This window comes from Sus scrofa, chromosome 13, assembly GCF_000003025.6.
Source record: "Sus scrofa isolate TJ Tabasco breed Duroc chromosome 13, Sscrofa11.1, whole genome shotgun sequence".
Lineage (NCBI taxonomy): Eukaryota > Metazoa > Chordata > Mammalia > Artiodactyla > Suidae > Sus > Sus scrofa.
Genome location: NC_010455.5, coordinates 151,224,202 through 151,242,103, shown reverse-complemented (window position 1 = coordinate 151,242,103; position 17,902 = coordinate 151,224,202). Strand labels below are relative to the sequence as shown.

The 17,902-nt window shown below is 38.7% G+C and overlaps 1 protein-coding gene across 23 annotated transcripts in view; it reads left to right on the top strand.

The window, feature by feature from the left end:
- HHLA2 (HERV-H LTR-associating 2) overlaps positions 1–17,902 on the top strand; it is a 144,343-nt gene that overhangs the window by 56,221 nt on the left and 70,220 nt on the right. For 9 of the 23 annotated variants that reach the window (XM_021070451.1, XM_013982472.2, XM_021070452.1 and 6 more), the window contains exon 1: positions 7,286–7,415. The exons of 1 other annotated variant lie outside the window; for it this stretch is intronic. The gene's annotated coding sequence lies outside the window, so the exon portion shown is untranslated. Of the gene's footprint in view, positions 1–7,273; positions 7,416–9,693; positions 9,849–11,598; positions 11,759–17,902 lie in introns of those variants that run through there. 13 more of the 23 variants (XM_021070440.1, XM_005670242.3, XM_021070448.1 and 10 more) reach the window with 8 other exon arrangements.

Here is a 17,902-nt window from a genome sequence, read left to right as displayed (position 1 = left end):
GGATACACTCCAGGGCTCTGACCTGCCTTCCCTGGAAAGGAAAACGAGAGTCCAAGTTCATTCCTCTCAGTGGGAGCTATAAACATATGTCATCCTAAAAATTCCACTAGTCTTGCGTTTTTTTTTTTTTTTTTTTTTTTTTTTGGTCTATGCCACAGCCACAGCAATGCAGGATCTGACCTGCGTCTGCAAACTGCACCACAATTCATGGCAATGCCGGATCCCCGACCCACTGACCAAGGCCAGGGATCGAACCCTCATCCTCTTGGATACTAGTAGGATTCATTTCTGCTGGGACACAATGGGAACTCCAGGTTCTCCTTTCTAATGTATAGTCTCTTTCTCACATATGCCCATCTTTGGTATTCAGTTGTTTATTCAAAATCTCAATTTTAGCCCAAAGTGAAGTTCCCAGTAAATAATTTAGGGCCTCTTTTACTTCATCATATTTAAAAATCCCTCTTTCTTTGTGATAGACATTACCCTGTCCTTGGAGGTCTGCTTTCCTTTGGCTTTCCTTTCCCGCTGGTCTCTGCGATACGCCTCCTGTTGCATCCCTGCCTGGTGAAGGATAAGATGTGGCTAGCAGGTGCAGCTTCTCTCTCTTCAGTTTCAGAATTTTTCTTCATAAAAACTGCTAAATGTCCCTTCAGAGGCTTACTTTTAAATGCTGAGTAATGAGGGGTTGCTCTTCCTTTGATCTTGATGTTGGAATCTTGTAGTCTGCAAATTGTACATCACTCCTTATCAGCCATTTAGAGTTCAAACTACTAATCCCCAACCAACAAGATGTTAAGATACAAGCTAGAGATATGAACATATATGTTTACAGCTTTATTACTTTAATTATTTCTATTTCAGGTGAGTCTTTGCCATGGCCATCCGGGATCTGTCCTACACACCATCTTTGAAAAATGGGGTCCCTTTTAGCTAATTTAATAAAGATTGGAGGCAATGCAGAAGACACTTTCTAGAGAGAAAAACCTATCTTCTCCTTCCGTCCCATCTTGTATCTGCCTTAGCTGAAACCACTTAGAATGTCCTGTCCATTATACAAGATCAACATTACTAAGACAGACTTTGGTAATATTTCTATATATAGGATGATTAAAGTTTAACATCTTTTTTATTGTAATTATTTTTTAAAAATTTTATTGAATATAGTTGATTTACAGTGTTGTGTTAGTTTCAGGTGTACAACAAAGTGATTCAGTTATATACACACACATAATTCTTTTCTAAGATTCTTTTCCATTATAGGTTATTACAAGATTTTTCTTTTCTCTCTTTTTTTGTAGGGGTGCACCCACAGCATGTGGAAGTTCTCAGGCTAGGAGTCAAATCTGAGCTAAAGCTGCCGGCCTACACCACAGCAGTGTAGGATCCGATCCGCCTCTGCGACCTACAGCTCACAGCAATGCTGGATCCTTAACCCACTGAGCAAGGCCAGGGATGGAACCTGCATCCTCATGGATACTAGTCAGATTTGTTTCCGCTGCACCACAACAGGAACTCATGCAAGGTTTTGAATATAGTTCCCTGTGCTATCCAGTAGGTCCCTGTTGTTTATCTATTTTATATATAGTAGTGTGTATATTTTAATCCCAAACTCTTAATTTATCCCACCCTTTCCCCTTTGGTAACCATAAGTTTGTTTTCTATGTCTGTGAATGTATTTGTTTTGTAAATAAGTTCACTTGTATCATTTTTTGGATTCCACATATAAGTGATATATGACATTTCTCTTTCTCTGTCTGATTTAACATCATTTCAAATTAGGGAGGTAAATATTTCTTCTCATAGAGGATAACATTGTCTTATACGAAGTTCAGTACTTCATTAAGCAGTCTATTCCCAGTAACATATTTAAAATTTTGCTCATTGTTTTGGGGCTACGGGGGCCATATTATTTCCTTTTTAACCTATTGTGTATAAACTGTGCCCTCCCAATCACACTGTCCCAACTCACACAATCCCTACCTCAGCCTGCTTTTAAAAATTTTTAAAGAATACTTTTCTATATTTAAATAGAACTCAGATCCTGTGTTGTTGTGCCTGTGGGGTGGGCTGGCAGCTTTAGCTCCATTTTGACCCCTAGCCTGGGAACTTCCATATACCGCACGTGCGGCCTTAAGAAGCCAAAAAAAAAAAAAAAATCCCTCAATTTATATATTCTTTGAATCATTTCTTCCAATCATCTTATCTTTAAAGAATTTGTTATACCTTATTCAAAGCTGTGCTATATTTTAAAAACCCTAAACATTTAATGATCATTTACCTATAAGCATGTAAGCAGTTTTTACTATAGCTTTTGATATAATTGCAAAAATCCCCTCAAGCTATGTTTCTAAGAAACATGGGCACTAAACTAAAATATTTAGCAGAGATATCTCATTTATTTAAAACATTATAAATGCAAATTAACACAAAACCAAGATACTCCTTTTTCTTAGTAAAATATTTAAAATACCTAATGCTGGTGGTCTTAGTGTGTGACAAGCACTTCCAAACAGAGCTAGCATATATTACCTAACCCTGTCTGAAAGCAATATGTTAGTAACTATAGAGCATATATAATCCTTGAATTAATTTCAAATTCATAAAATGCTAAGATGTTGTAAAAAGCACCCTATTTCCATACCTAGTCAGTTACTAGAAAATCATCTCCTGGTGGGTTTATTGGAGTAGAGTCCTAAGGGCTAGGATCCTATTGATGATTAAAGTTTTTCTTCTGAGATACATTATTTGCCGGTAGGACATGTAGGCAATAAAAACATTAGTGCTTTTTATTCTTTTAGCCCTTTTGATTATAAGGCAGACAGCCTTAGGCAACTTCTAAAACTCTGTCTGCTAATTGTTGGTAAGGGGACCTCATTTCTGGGTTCCAAGATTTTTATAATAGTTAAAACTTATTATGTACTCTATGGTTGGCATTGTTCTAAGTACTCTTATACACATTCATTTGTTTAATCCTCCATACCACCTAAGAGGTTTTTCTCCATCTCTGTCCAATGCCACAGAGCTAAGTATAAGAGCCAGGATCTGTGTTCCAACAGTCTTATTCTCTATTGGTCTTTCTCAACTAAGATCAATGATGTTATACTTACACTTATCTTCCTCCAGTTCAAGCTCCAAATGTGGCTTTACAAAGTCTTATCCTCTCTCACTCTTAACTCTTCTCATTAGCTTTACATCAAACTGGAACTTGTCTTTTCTGATATTTTAATTTGAGCCTGTCACTATCCTAATTTTGAATTCATCCATGATAATACCTTTCTAACTTTGGTTATTCTCTTTTTAAGTTTTTTAAAAATTTCATTTTTTATTAAAGCATATTTGATTTACAATACTGTGCCAATTTCTGCTGTACAGCAAAGTGACTCAGTCATACATATGTATACATTCCTTTTTTAATATTATTTTCCATCATGATCTATCCCAGGAGACTGGATATAGTTCCCTGTGCTATACAGTAGGACCTTATTGCATATCCATTCTAAATGCAACAGTTTGCATCTACTAATCCCAAACTCCCAGTCCATCCCACTCTTCCCCCTTGTCAGCCACAAGTCTGTTCTCTATATCACTGAGTCTGTTTCTGTTTTGTAGATAGGTTCATTTGTCATATTTTAGACTCCACATGTAAGTGATATCATATGGCATTTGTCTTTTCTCTTTCTGACTTCACTTAGTATGATATCTCTAGTTGCATCCATGGTTATTTTTAAAATCTGAGCTTAGAGAAACCTTTTCAGTTTCAAAGGTTTCTTTAGCTTTTCTATCCTTTTTTTCTGGAGGGAGGAAGGATTATTTGTGACACTATTATTTTTATTAAATTTGAGAGACTGGTCCATTGTGTCATTTTTCATTTTAAGGACTTTTATCACAGAGTCATAGCTAAATCCTTGGAAATGTTTTCTAAAGTCTATAGCAAATGTCTGTCTGTGGTCAATGTATTTTGGGTGTGTAGTGATTACCTTATTAGTCTCTCCAAAACCAGCCTGTTTGGTTCTTCTTTGTCTCAGGAGAGTGGAGTTGTACTGTGCTTATTTTAAATACAGGCAACAAGTGTACTGTGTGAGGAAGTAGTTTGAACATTAGTCTAAGACCCTGTCAAGCAAGAATTCTAGTATCTGAGCTTGTAGAATTTTTGCGCAACAGAGGCTTTTACTGTTTGTATCCACATCTTCTACCCCACTTTTCATGAACAGTGTTAGGTACCTGGAGTGAATAGCTCCCTTTTGATAGTGGAAGTTCAGAAATGAGTCTTCTAGAACCCCCTTCTAGTTACACATTCCCTTGGGCAAAAAGATAGCTCAACCATTTTGAACTATTAACTGATGAATTCATAACTTTTTCATTATAGCTTTGACATGAATAAAGTTTTGTACTTCTTTGGATATAAATATCTCTTTCATTACATCTGCATTTTCTATAGTATAATTCAGAGACATTATATGCTTACCATATTAGTTATCTACTACTGTACACCAAATTAACCCAAAATGCAGTACTTTAAAATGACAAGTGCTTACTTAGTTCACAGTGTCTATAGATTTGAAATCAATATATGACTTATCTGAGTGCCTCAGGCCCAAGGCCTCTCATGAGGTTTCAGCCAGTGTCAGCCAGTGCTACAGTCTCAACTGAAGGCCTGATAGGAGCAGGGTCTACTTTGAAGTTCACACCCATGGTTGTTAGAAGAAATCTGTTCCCTGTGGGCTCTTGGACTTGGAGGTCTTAGTTCCATGCTGGCTGTGGGTAAGAGGCCTCTATCAGTTCTATGCCATGTGGACCTCTCCATGGGGCAGCTCACAGCATGGAAGCTGACTCACTTAGAACAAGAGAGCAAGCAAGGAGCCAAGACGGAAATCAATCTTTTTGTAACTTAACATGGATGTGACATTTCATCACTTCTGCTGTATTCGGCTGCTCAGAAGTGAGTCATTAGATCCAGCTTAGATTCAGGAAGAAGGAATTATATAAGGGTGTGATTTCTAGGAGGTAGATCACTGAAGCTCTCTTAAGAGGTTGCCTATCATACCTACCAGGAGTGTTGTGTGTGTGTGTGTGTGTAAAGCAAAAAGAGTCTCAGTCAGCCATAGACTAGATCTAATGACTTATAATAAGAGGCCAAGCATGATAAATGCCACAGTGGAAGTGATGACATCACTATGGAAGTGTAAAGGAGAGTTGTTTGGAGGAGGATCCCAGGAAACTTCATGGAAGACATGGGGTTTATGTATGATTTTGAAGGATAGAAGGAGCCTTGACAGGAGGGTGCTGGCACCCCAGGTTGGGACAACATGGACTGAGCACAGGGCATAGTCGAGAGACTGGTAAGTGACTGTGACCAGAATCTTAGAGTGTGTGATGACAGGGATAAAGGGAGGAGGGAAAGGTAGCCAAGGACTAGATTTTGGTATCTTACATTTTATTTTGAGAGGTTTGTTTTTTGTGGGCAACATGAATCTTTTGGCTTTTTGAGGAGAATATACTGGTTAGAACATGTATATGGACCATATTTTCTGTCCTTCATGACATGGGGTATGACGTTAATAGCAGGTGTTTTATCCTTAGGGCTTGCCATTTGCTATGAATCTGTAATAAATCATTCAGTTCCTTGCCCCACAGTGTACTCATCTATGAAATGGTCATATTAGTATATATTTTCAGTTATTGCTGGATTGAGTAAAAGAATATTTGTAACATACTTAGCAGATTTCCTGTCAATCACCAACACTTTTTGAGTGACTTCTATTAATTACAAAGTGAACCACAGCAGAGCTTCTTGCGTGCGTGAGTAAAGGATGTCTTTCTTATTGCTTAAGCCATCTCTGTGGGCAGCACAAAAGGAAAAGAACTTTATAAGATCAATTTTTTTGTAGTTGAGTTTATTTTATGAATCTGAGTCTGAATGCCCACCTGGAAGGCAAGAACATTCAGAAACCACATCTCCCCAAAGAGGTGTGGCTGAAATGGTCACACCTGGACCCACCCAAAAGATAATCAGCTTCTCAGCCTCTTGACAATGCACATGGCACAGAGTGGAAGGAGGATGGGCTTTGGAATGGGACTCAGGGGTGTCAAGATGCTTAAGCATCTTTGCGACTTTGAGCAGTTTACTTCCTCCCTGAACCTCCACTTCCTCATTTTAAATAGAGAGCAGGAGTTCACGTCGTGGCACAGTGGTTAATGAATCCGACTAGGAACCATGAGGTTGCGGGTTCGATCCCTGCCCTTGCTCAGTGGGTTAACGATCCGGCGTTGCCGTGAGCTGTGGTGTAGGTTGCAGACGCGGCTCGGATCCCGAGTTGCTGTGGCTCTGGTGTAGGCTGGCAGCTACAGCTCCGATTTGACCCCTAGCCTGGGAAACTCCATATGCCGCGGGAGCGGCCCAAGAAATAGCAAAAAGACAAAAAAAAAAAAAAAAAAAAAAAAATAGAGAGCAAATAGGGACTTAAATGGGGACTATTATAGTCATAACTAATTATCCAGCCTTTTAACATCTTTTCAAAGATTTATCTCCATAGAGAAGGCTACCCTAACTCCTCATCTTTTAAAGACTCTATCTCTAGATGTAGTAATTGAATTTTTTCTTTCTATAGTTTATCCTCCTTTAACTCTGCCAGCTAGAGTGGATAGAGGGATTTTTAGGAAGGGAAAATCTCCCTTAATCTACCACAGATTTTCTTAAATAGAGAAAATTGTTTGTAATTGTTCAGTTTATTATAATCATATTCTCCAATTCTATTTAGAATCTGATTTCTCCTTTTACTATTTTACTCTTTAATATCATAAAATACTTCAACCTCCATCTTCCCTCCCAAACTGAATTGGCAATATTATTTTAGATTCAAAACTACTTGTTCTTTGGAGTTCCCTGATGGCCTAGCAGGTTAAAGTTCCAGCGTCATCACCGTGGTGGCTCAGATCGCTGCCGTGGCATGGGTTCAGTCCCTGGCCTGAGAATTTCCACATGCCGCAGCACAACCAAAAATAAAAACCAAAAAACTTCTTGCTCCTTTAAACTTGTTTTAATCTAACTTTTTACACCTGATCTCTTCAGATTAGAAGGATGGCTATCAGAAACCTACTCCCTAGCAAATTTAGAAGCAGTGTCAGTGGAGGACAGCTATGACCCGGTATATGGTACATGCAAAGCATGTTAAGTTATCCATTTTACTAGAGTGGGGGCCTGGTGGAAAAGAACGTGAAAACTCAGCTGAAGGTGTCGGTAAGAATTATGACTCTGAAATCTGTGCCTCTGCAAATGCACAGTTCATAGTCTACCAGGGAATTGCCTCTTCTCTGTGGACCTTTGACCAGGGCTTGTGCTGTTGAAGGGAGGAGAGAGAGCAATGGCGTCTACAGAAACCCTTCAAAGGCATTGCTGAGAGCTTCCTCTCTTCCAGGTATTTCTGACAATTCTTTTTCCTTTTCTTATGACCATAGAAATCTTTCCCAGGAATTGCTTCAAAATTAACCAGAAGGCACTCAGGGATCACTCAATACTTTCCTTCAGTCTTCCTTAGTTTCCCTAGAAATGGTGGGTCCACACTTGGTATGCAAATCTTTGGGGCTCTGGAAAATCATTGTGACCTTTTACCACTTTTCCAGCCTCAGAAATGGTATTTCTACTTTAACAAATAATTGATAGTGGTTTCCAAAACTGTTTTTTAAGCCATGGGCATGTTGCATAGTTTGCGAATGCTGACTCTGGAAATGAGACCACCTTCTCTCTTTGACTTCAGGACTGTAGCCCATTAAAACAAAAACATTCTAGCACTTCTTGGAGAAAAGTCCAGGTGATAGCAACAGAAACCAAACTGCTGCAGTGGCTCAAGCGTTGTTTAAATGCTAGTGCTAACTGGATTAGCCTTCAATTCTAGGTGCACCTGGTAGAGAGGAGGTGGGTTACAGGGAGAGGGTGTGGAGAGCTTCCCTTCTTACACTGTTTTAAGAAGCTATGCACTTAATGTTCTCAATTGAAAGGACTTCTTTTTAATCTCCTCATAGAATTAAAATAGTAAACACTAAGGTTAATTGTAGGATAGATTTTTTTTTTTTTAGGGATGTTGGTTTACCACTCATTTCATCTTTGGTTGTATTAAGTGATAATTAGGAATAGGGGTCTTTCTACCATGCTTTTATCTTTTAGGGAGAAAGCCCAAATCCTTTTTGAAATCAAGCAGTGCGATATCTAGTGTTCTTTCCTGTTCACATGACTAGTCTCAGTGTGAGAATCTAAATTTCTTAAATAACCACATCAATTGCTAAACATTATTCCTAAAAATTTACAAATTGACAAATTATGTTACTAATCTAATTACATGTAAATTAAACTATCAGCTTTATAGTTATCAGGAATAACTTGGCAACAAGGAGAAGAAATCTGTTTACTTTTTTTTAAAAAAAAAAACTTCAAAATGTTAAATAGTTTTTGTAAAAAGACCCAGGAAGTATAGAATAGCCTAAGTGAAAATAAGAGCAATAGATGCAGTCAGGGCTTGGAAATCTTAGGATGGTTAGTTTAGTGGGAGGAAAGGAGGTGAGTATTAGAATGACAGGGGCTTATGTCAGAGTAGAGTGCTCTAAGTTTGAGATTTCATGGGTGGAACAGTTTGGAGTGACAGGGCAGGAATCCATCTATGGAAATGATAGATTGAATGGAAAAGTGACTAGTTTTGAAGTTCTAGACATTTTCTTCATGTAGTTTTGGATCTGTTATCACATGGGCATCAAAGTTACTCAAGATGGAGAGGGAGACTGAGTTTTGGTGCTACTTTTCAAAGTCTATGGGAGCTGATCAAAATTTAGTAGACAGCCAATGAGGGAGGGACATAGGAAAGCCAAGACAGATAACCCAAGTCACAAGGTATTTGTTAAAAATAATTTATATCTATGAAAGATGGAGAAAATACTATACCCAGTCATATACACCCCATCCAGCTTAATACAGTTGACACTCCCTAAGGGCCCTCCTGTGTAGAAGCAAGGTCACTTCAGAAGAAATTTCTATTGTCACGGTGAAATCCAGAAGTACTAAAGTGACAGAAGTGATGGTTTGGAAAGACCTTTCTCGTACAAGGAGATTGCCAGCTTTATCTGCGGATTCCAGTGTGAGAGAATGTGAAAAATGAGTCCCCTCTTCTGAAGGAAAAAGAGAAGAGAGGGAAATGGCACCTTTGGGAATGAATCAGGTTTCAGCTGAGGCTGTAACATAGCAGAAATCCAAGCAGGTTATGGGAAAAGGGCAGTTTGTTGTGGAAGGATGTTTTCAGAGGGCGCAGGGGAGAGACTGGAGAGGGATAAGAGAAGCAGGAGGCTGGGTCAGGCGATAAGCTGTGCAGAACCTGGGAAGGTGAGTATTTGAGAAGATGTGTGTCCTGTTCAGAGAGTGAAATGCCAGCTTTTGCAGAGACGTGAAGAAGGAAAAGATCAGCTCAGGGCTTATAGGATATCCTGACAGGGGCTTTCACTGAATTCATTTGTATCTTAGGGAAGTTTCTGCCACAAGTGGCTGCTTATCTAAAGACTTAGGTGCAAATGATTTCTTAAAATAGTGCTCCCAGGAGAAACCAGTTAGGGATCTGGGTGGCCAGCAGGATAGATGGGATGAGAATATATCCCAGGTGAGCCAGTGACATGCAAAAAGGAGGTGGCTTGAGCTTCTGGGGAATTTCTCATCAGATGGTGCTAACTGAAAATCCTGCTCTTTTCACTGGGATTTGGAGGTGTGTGGATGTCAGGCCCCGGAGACTTCCACGGCTATCTCATCACCATGAGGAGAGCCAGAATGCATATGGAGCAAAAGCAGAGAATGCAAAGCAGAGACATGGGACCTGGTAATATGATTCCTGGATCAAACTGGTCTGAGGCCCCCAGAATTTTCAGTTATGTTTCTCAAAAGCCAGTTTGTCCCAGAATTTTGTTGTTGTTTTTATTGCTTGCAACAGAATTCTGAGTTCTCAAACATTTTATTTTAGGAAACCTATTATATTTATCTAAATATACTTTAATCTTGAGACTGAGGGTAATCAAATGACTAATGACATCAAATAGTTTCCTAACAGCTGAAATATTTCATAGCATTATATGAAAAAAACTGCCCTTTCCCATTGAGAAGGAAAGCGATGGTTATACATCCACAAATATCTCTTCTAACTTATGTCTTCTGGTCTTCGGATTTGTGTTTTTAAAATTTGAGAGTGAGGGGACCTAGGTCCTCCAAACTAATTTTCCTCATTGAATTTAGCTTTTTATTTTATGTGCAAAACAACTTTCTATCCAAAATACGCTCCCTAGATTATGTTTCTAATGTTTGTGTACATTCCTGTGCTTTTAATGTTGCCTACTCTGACACAGTTCTGTAAGTTCTCTTGGAAGGGCTTTTTACTATTTGTCTGGCCTGTGAATTCTGTAGATGTGACAGCAGAAATAAATGACTGAATCCCAAGGATACCCTTGCTCTGTTTTCCTGCTTTTATTTTCTTTTCTGAAGATTCCAAAGGCATATGTTATTTTTTGGAGTCATTTGCTTTCTTCTACAGCTATCTTATTTTGGTCCTTTCTCTTAAGATCCTCCTACTGAACTCAAAATGCACTCCTCATGTTTTTCTCCCTCCATCTGAGGTTGGCTATATTTATCTCCACTGCCCCCAATTACTTCAAGTGTCCTTGTCTCTTGTGTTCTTATTTTCTTCCTTAGGCTAATTTGAGAAATGACATTGCTCCTTTTTCCCTTTGGACATTTTAAGAGTGGCCCACAGAAGTTTTCATCTGTCTGACAAATTCTTGTGATCTTTCCTTGTAAAAAGTCTGCCTCTGTCTTCCTTAAATCAAGCAGCCTTAAGGTTGTCTTGCTTCCTCCTCTCTTCATGGAACCAAGCAGCATATTTGATTTCCCACTTCTCTCTGCCTGCTACCTTAAACCTTCTCTTATCCTTTCTCTTGTACTTCCAAGTCAGTTTAATCTGAGTGACGCATTTTCTGGGTACTAATTTTCCTCATTGAATTTAGCTTTTTATTTTATGTGCAAAATAGTCTGGGTGTTGCTTGCACATTATAGAAGGTAAAACAAATTTAATCCACATAACTGAGCCAAGGTATTTGGATGGTATTATCATTTCAGAAGAAAGCTGAGATGGGGTTTAAGAAATAAGGTTAGTAAGGATCCAAAATTTGCTTTCTGTGTTACTATTTACCATCTAATTCATATGAGAATGTATTCTAACTAGTTAGATCTGATTTGTCCAGTTGGGAAATGTATTTCACTCTGAAGATTTAACAATCTGATCTGTTTATGGTATATCAGTTGGGTTCATTAATATCTTTTTCACAATATAATTGGTCTGAAATTGTAAGCACTAGATTAACTAAAACCTGCAAATATTTTACTGCTCAGGTGTCCACCTATCTTTTATTTTGCTCATAGTTTATTGACAAACATTATTTTATTGACAACTTTACATCTGCCCCAACTTTTCTGCCCTTCTAATTTAATTTGTTCAGGTTACACCTGAAGACTTTGTGGGGTTTTGGTTTATTTTATTTTATTTTATTTTATTTCATTTTATTTTTTTGCTTTGCCCACAGCATAAAGAAGTTCCTGGGCCAGGGATTGAACCTGGGCCACAGCAGTAACCAGAGTCACAGCAGTGACAACTCTGAATCCTTAACCTGCTAAGCCACCGGGGAACTCCACAGCTGAGAACTTTTTTATTCAGACAATTTAAGACATTCTGGTCTGTTCAAGGCAAGTAATATATATTTTTTTGAATTGCTTTTCAGTTTTTTTCTCTTCCCCAGTGTGGCTGTGACTTCCTTAGTGTTTCCTTTCCACAAGGGCTTTCCTCAGGTGGGAGGAGGCTCCTCTTTGAGTAAAGTGCCTTTTCCTTGTTCTGATCCTGGGCACCTAATTCAAAAGAGATTGTACAAATTCCTAAGTGATAAGAATCCTGGGAACATTTTTTGTTCTAATAAGGAGGCTCTGGGTGGGCTCTTAGATGGCTCCTGGTTGGAGGCAGTTCACCAGAAAGATCAAGTCATGACTAGAAGCTTGGAATTTTCAGCCCTACCCCCCACTTCTCTGAAAGAGGGGACAAAGGTTGAAAATGGAGTTAATTATTAATCATGTCTATGTGAGGAAGCCTCCATAAAAATCTCAGTAATGTTGTGTTCAGAGAGCTTCCAAATGGAGAGTGATGCTTCCCAACTCCACAAGACAGAAGTGCTTGCACTTGAGACCCTCCTAGACCTTGTCCTGGGTATCTTTTCATCTGGCTGTTCATCTGTATCCATTAACATATTGTTTAATGAACTTCTCAGAAAAAGGGCTTCCCTGAGTTCTATGAGCCACTCCAGTAAATAATCAGATCTAACGGGGAGGAGATTATGGGAACCTCCAATTTGCAGCCAAGTCGGCCAGAAGTTGTGAGGACACTAGGGAACTGCTACTTTTGATAAGCCTCTTGAAGTAGGGGGCAGTCTCCTGGGACTGAGTGAGTCCCTAACATGTGGGACCTGACACTAAATCTAGGTAGTTAAATTACAGCTGGTGTCACAGAATTGCTTTGGTGTGGGAAAACCCCCTACACATGTGGCAACCAGAAGTGTCAGAATTGAACTCTTCTGTGTGAGTAGAAAAGGGGACATGTAGGAGGAAAATTTTAGGTGTTTTTTTTTTTAAATATGATAATTGGCTTTCAGTAGTAACTCTGTTGTATTTAGCTAGTTCTATATTGTTATTCTTACTAAGAATTTTTAATGCATGTTTTGTTTTCTTAGACCTGCAATCCCATTTTCATCTTACTCTTTCATCTATCTAGTTTTTATTTACTTATTGTATAAATATTCTGGATATTACTTTCTAGAGAATTTGGACCTAATGTAAGTGAAGGCTTTCTTTTAAAAAAACGAAAGCCTTATTATTCTAGGTTGGACTTCATTTTTTTGCCATTTGTGTGCTATCCCCAACCCCCACCCCAAAAACCTAGACTATGGTATATATTGCATTGCATGGTAACATTTTAAAATTTTGCTCAGTGGCTAAACAGAGTGCTCTGACATAGTATGTGTGTGATGGATTCTTGACTTTTTTTCTGTTGCATCTGGGGCCTCTGATCACTATCAGAACCATCAGTGCCACCCCCTCACATCAAAGAACTCTTTGAGGCTGAATATTTTGTATTCTATCCTCATTTTCTTCATCTGAGTTACTGGCCAGGGGTAGATGTTAAGCTTTATGCAGTTCTTATTAGACAACTGGGCAGAAGTCTTTTTTTTTAACCTACTAAATGTTCCATTCCAGGGTTTATATCAGGGTTTATATTGTGTGTGTGTGTGTGTGTGGTGTGTGTGTGTGTCTGTAGTTTTCTAAGGGGGAATATGTCAGGGGCGCTTTGGATGATTTCTCCCAGTTAAAGGTACAGTTGTGTAAGCTCTACTTTCATTGTGGTCAGCTCCACTGTTTATGTTCTCATTTCTTTCCTACTACTCCCCTGTCAAGAAAATAAAGGAGAAGAACAGTTCATCTCTAAATTTGGGTATTATGTTTGATTCCTAGAACTCCTATGACAAATGACCACAGACATGGTAGGACAACAAAACTTACTCTGTCATTGTTGTAAAGGTTAGAAGTCTGAAATCAAGGTGTCAGCAAGACTGTATTCCAGTAGAAGTCTCTAGGGGTGAATCCCTCCTTGCCTCTTCCAGTTTCTGGTGACTGCTGACACTCCTTGGCTTGTGGCAGCATCACTCAAGTCTCTGCTGCCATCATCTCATGACCATCCTCCCTGTGTGTGTGTATGTCCTTTCTTGCCTCTCACTGGATTTAGGGCATAGCCAAATTCAGGATGCTCTTGTAATGATCTTTACCTTAATTACATCTGCAGAGACCCTAGTTCCAAATAAAGACACATTTCTGAGGTTCCAGGTAGACAGGTATTACAGGTATAGTAGGAAGAACTTTGAAGAGTTTGTCAGTACACCCACAAATCTACTGGGTCACTGAGGGTTGGCTGTATCCCCTCTATTAAAAGGCCACAGCTCATGTCCTGAAGACTCCAGTCTCTCTAGATCTGGTAAATTGCTCCTTTAGCCCAAAATAAGAGTGTTCTCTGCTGTTAGCCTTGGGGGGCACTGTACAATCATTAGTTTCCCTTACCCCTGGGAAATAGCTTTGTAAATAAGCACATTAGTAAACTATTCTTGACTACCCCAATATATTGTCACATTTGCTGTTCAGTCCCTGCTTGATTCTGCCTTCTTGCCTTATAACTCATTTTAAAGGTAATATTTCTATTTCCCCATTGAAGACTATTTGTTAAAGGTTTTTCAGATACATGCTTTGTCATATTAAAAAAAAATCTTTGGAGTTCCGTTGTGGCTCAGTGGTAACAAATCTGACTAGTATCCATGAGGATGTAGGTTTGATCCCTGGCCTCACTCACTGGGTTAAGGATACAGCATTGCCATGAGCAGCAGTGTAGATTACAGACACAGCCAGGATCTGGCATTGCTGTGGCTGTGGCATAGGCTGGCAGCTGCAGCTCTGATTTGACCCCTAGCCTAGGGGCTTCCATATGCTGTGGGTATGGCCCTAAAAAGAAAAGGAAAAAAAAATCTTTTAGGAGTTCCTGCTGTGGCACAGTGGGTTAAGAATCTGATTGCAGCTACTCAGGTGGCTGTGGAGGTGTGGGTTTGATCCCAGCCTGGCACGGTGTATTAAGGATCTGGTGTTTTGGAGCTGTGGAGTAGGTGTCAGCTGTAGCTCAGATTCAGTCCCTGGCCTGGGACCTTCCATATGCTACAGGTGCAGCCACTGGAAAAAAAATTTTTTTTCCCATTTAATGAGGTTTTTAGATTATTTTGTATGCTATAAATTTATTTCCTCTTATTCAAATGATTGTATTTTCAACTTCAATCTGTTTATTGTATTGACCTGGGTTCTGTCAGAAACAGGACCTGAAATAAGGATTAAAATGTTGATACTTAATTTGGAAGGTGTACACTCAGGGTAGTGAGAGAGAAGGTAAATGGAAATGAGGCAGAAAAAATGGGAAGTTTTGTGAAGGGATGGATTACCATGTTGGCCATTTCATGATTAGCCAAAAAAAAGAAAAAAAGATACCTGGCAGTTTTTTTGGTTATTGCATTCACTCAGCATCAAGAACTTCCTGAATGCCCTGCATAGAGAAGTGTGTCTCCAAGCAGAACATGGGAGGATGAAACACATATCCAAGTTCCATCATCTTGTCCCTTCGATGGCAGCTCAGGATGCCTTCAAAAGGCTTGAATGAAAGTATGGCATTATGGCATTTCATTCAAGCCCAGAGTCACAGGTCAAGAATCCAGGTCTGTGGCTGGCTGGCTCACTTCTGCAGTGATAACCAGAAGGGAGGCCCTAGTCCTTATCAGAGAAAATGACTAAGCAGGTAATAATAGTGATGGTGTTACTGAGCCCTCTCCAGATTCTTGGACAATAATACCATAGAAATGAATATCGATTCCATAAGAATCTTAGGCAAGCAATTTTTTTTAATTAAAAGAGCTAGTTTGTGCACAAGGAGAAGGTGGAAATGAAAGTGCCAGCTCTCCAAGTAGAAGGGTGAGTTGCTTTTATAACAAAAAGGAAGGTTTGACTCATGATAACTGATAATTTCCAGAAATCATCAAAATGCTTTGATCAGCCCCAGATGGCTCCATGGTGGCTATCAGGAATAGAGAGTGCTTCTGTGAGGGGAAAGAAATGCATGAGAATTTTCTGCAAGAAAGCACAGCAACAAACTTTAAACCTAAAGTTGAGCCTCTTGTAGCAACTCGGTATATTCCTTAGCATAACAGAGGTAAAGTTAATCTTTTATTCCTGCAAGCCTGGTTTTGTCCCTGGGACTCAGCACCCCCTCTCCCAGGGCCTTTGTTCTTCAGCTTGCAAGACCTGTTTTGCCTGAGTCCATTCCCCGGTCCTTTTCCAAAATGGCTGTGCTCTTGTCTTCCTACTTCAATGGTAGGGTCTCGTGAAGCATTAGAGCCAACAGAATCTGCAGAAGGACATAAGATTTGGGTCTAACACATGTGGTGAGTCATATTTATAGATTTTGTTAATATTAAATCTTTGGATCCCTGGAGAAAATCCAACTTGGTCACTGTGGCAGCTATGAAAACGTAGGGTTCACATCTCCTACCGTCTGGCATATAATTGATTGACAGCCCCCGTTGCTGCCCTCTGGGTGAATCCCCATCTTTGTGGACATGCTTGATCTCACTGGATCCTCAGCCATAGTTTACTGACCCAGTGATTGAACACAATTGGTAGTATCAATACAGGCAAATTCTTGAAGGACGTGGGAGTTCTCAGATAGATGACTGGCTTATGGACTCCTCAATGGTCTTGTCAAAGCGTCCTTAGAACAGCAGTGCAGTCTAAGGTTCTTTTACTCCATTTCCTCTTTTATTTCCTCCTTCCACACCACAGTCTGAAAGTTCTGCTGACTTGTGTTTTCTCACCTTTACCCTTTACAGTAATTTCCCACGGCAAATCTCTTGTACATATTATCTCAGCTGGGTGTCTTCTTCTTGGAGGACATGCAATTAGCACAGATATGGTCTATTACCTGTTTAAACATTGTTAGATTTGGCATACTAACATTTTATGTGTCTCTTTTGTGCCTGTGCCATATTGTTTTGATGACTGTAGTTTTTCATTATAGTTTGAAGTCAGGGAGCATGATTCCTCCAGCTCTGTTCTTCTTTCTCTGAATTGCTTTGGCTATTTGGGGTCTTTTGTGCTTTCATACAAATTTTAAAATTATTTGTTCTAGTTCTGTGAAAAATGCCATTGGTATTTTGTTAGGGATTGCACTGAATCTGAAGATTGCTTTATGGTCATCTTAACAATATTGATTCTTCTAGTCTAAGAACATGGTATATCTTTCCATCTTTTCATGTTCTTTAATTTCTTTCATTAGTGTTTTATAGTTTTCAGGGTACCAGTCCTTTGCTTCCTTAGGTAGATTTATTCCTAGGTATTTTATTCTTTTTGATATGAGGGTAAATGGTATTATTTCCTTAATTTTTCCTTTTGACACTTGAGTGTATAAGAATGCAACACATTTCTGCTTACTTATATACCTCACATTTCTTAAATATTAGCACTTTCTTTCCCCTTTCCATCATTCCCAAATTTTATTCCTAGACCTAGAATAGGGCATAAATATTTTTCTAGGAAAAATTCTAGATTAAATTAATAAAGTATATTATTTTATTCCATTTCAATATTTATAAGAAAAAGCAAGCCTTAAATGGATAAAAAGCAGTATATATGTTTTAAATTGCTTTCAGGCAAAAAAAAATTTAAAGAATGCAAAATCTGTCAAAAGTTAATATACTTGTGTTATTTTCATCAGTCATATTCTATTGGCATTAATAGCATGTTGCTCCCCTCTTACTTGTTGGAAAAAATCAGCTGGCTTACTTGTTAGTTTTTTTGAAATTTCTTGGCAAGTCAGGATAATTCATTTGGATTATCAAGAGAAATTTTATAGTATAATGGTCTGAATTCTGATTCTCAAAAGTTGTTAATCACTGTAAATTAACTGCACCCTACATCCATATTGGCAATGAAAATGGATTTGCTTGTGTATTATAATTATAGATTTGATTTCTCATCTCAGCAAATATAGAACTGTTTGCCCTTCTGGTGCACCTCGAGAATGATTTGAAAACTTGAGAAACCATTTAAAGTTTGGACTTAGGGAATATGTAAGTACTCGGTGTGTTACATAGTAAATATTTGGCTTTATGTTGTTTGCCCCAGTATATTAGTCTTATACAACTTTTTAAATGCAATATTTAACAGGCATATTCAGTCAATTTTTTTTTAACAAATGGATTTTTGGCA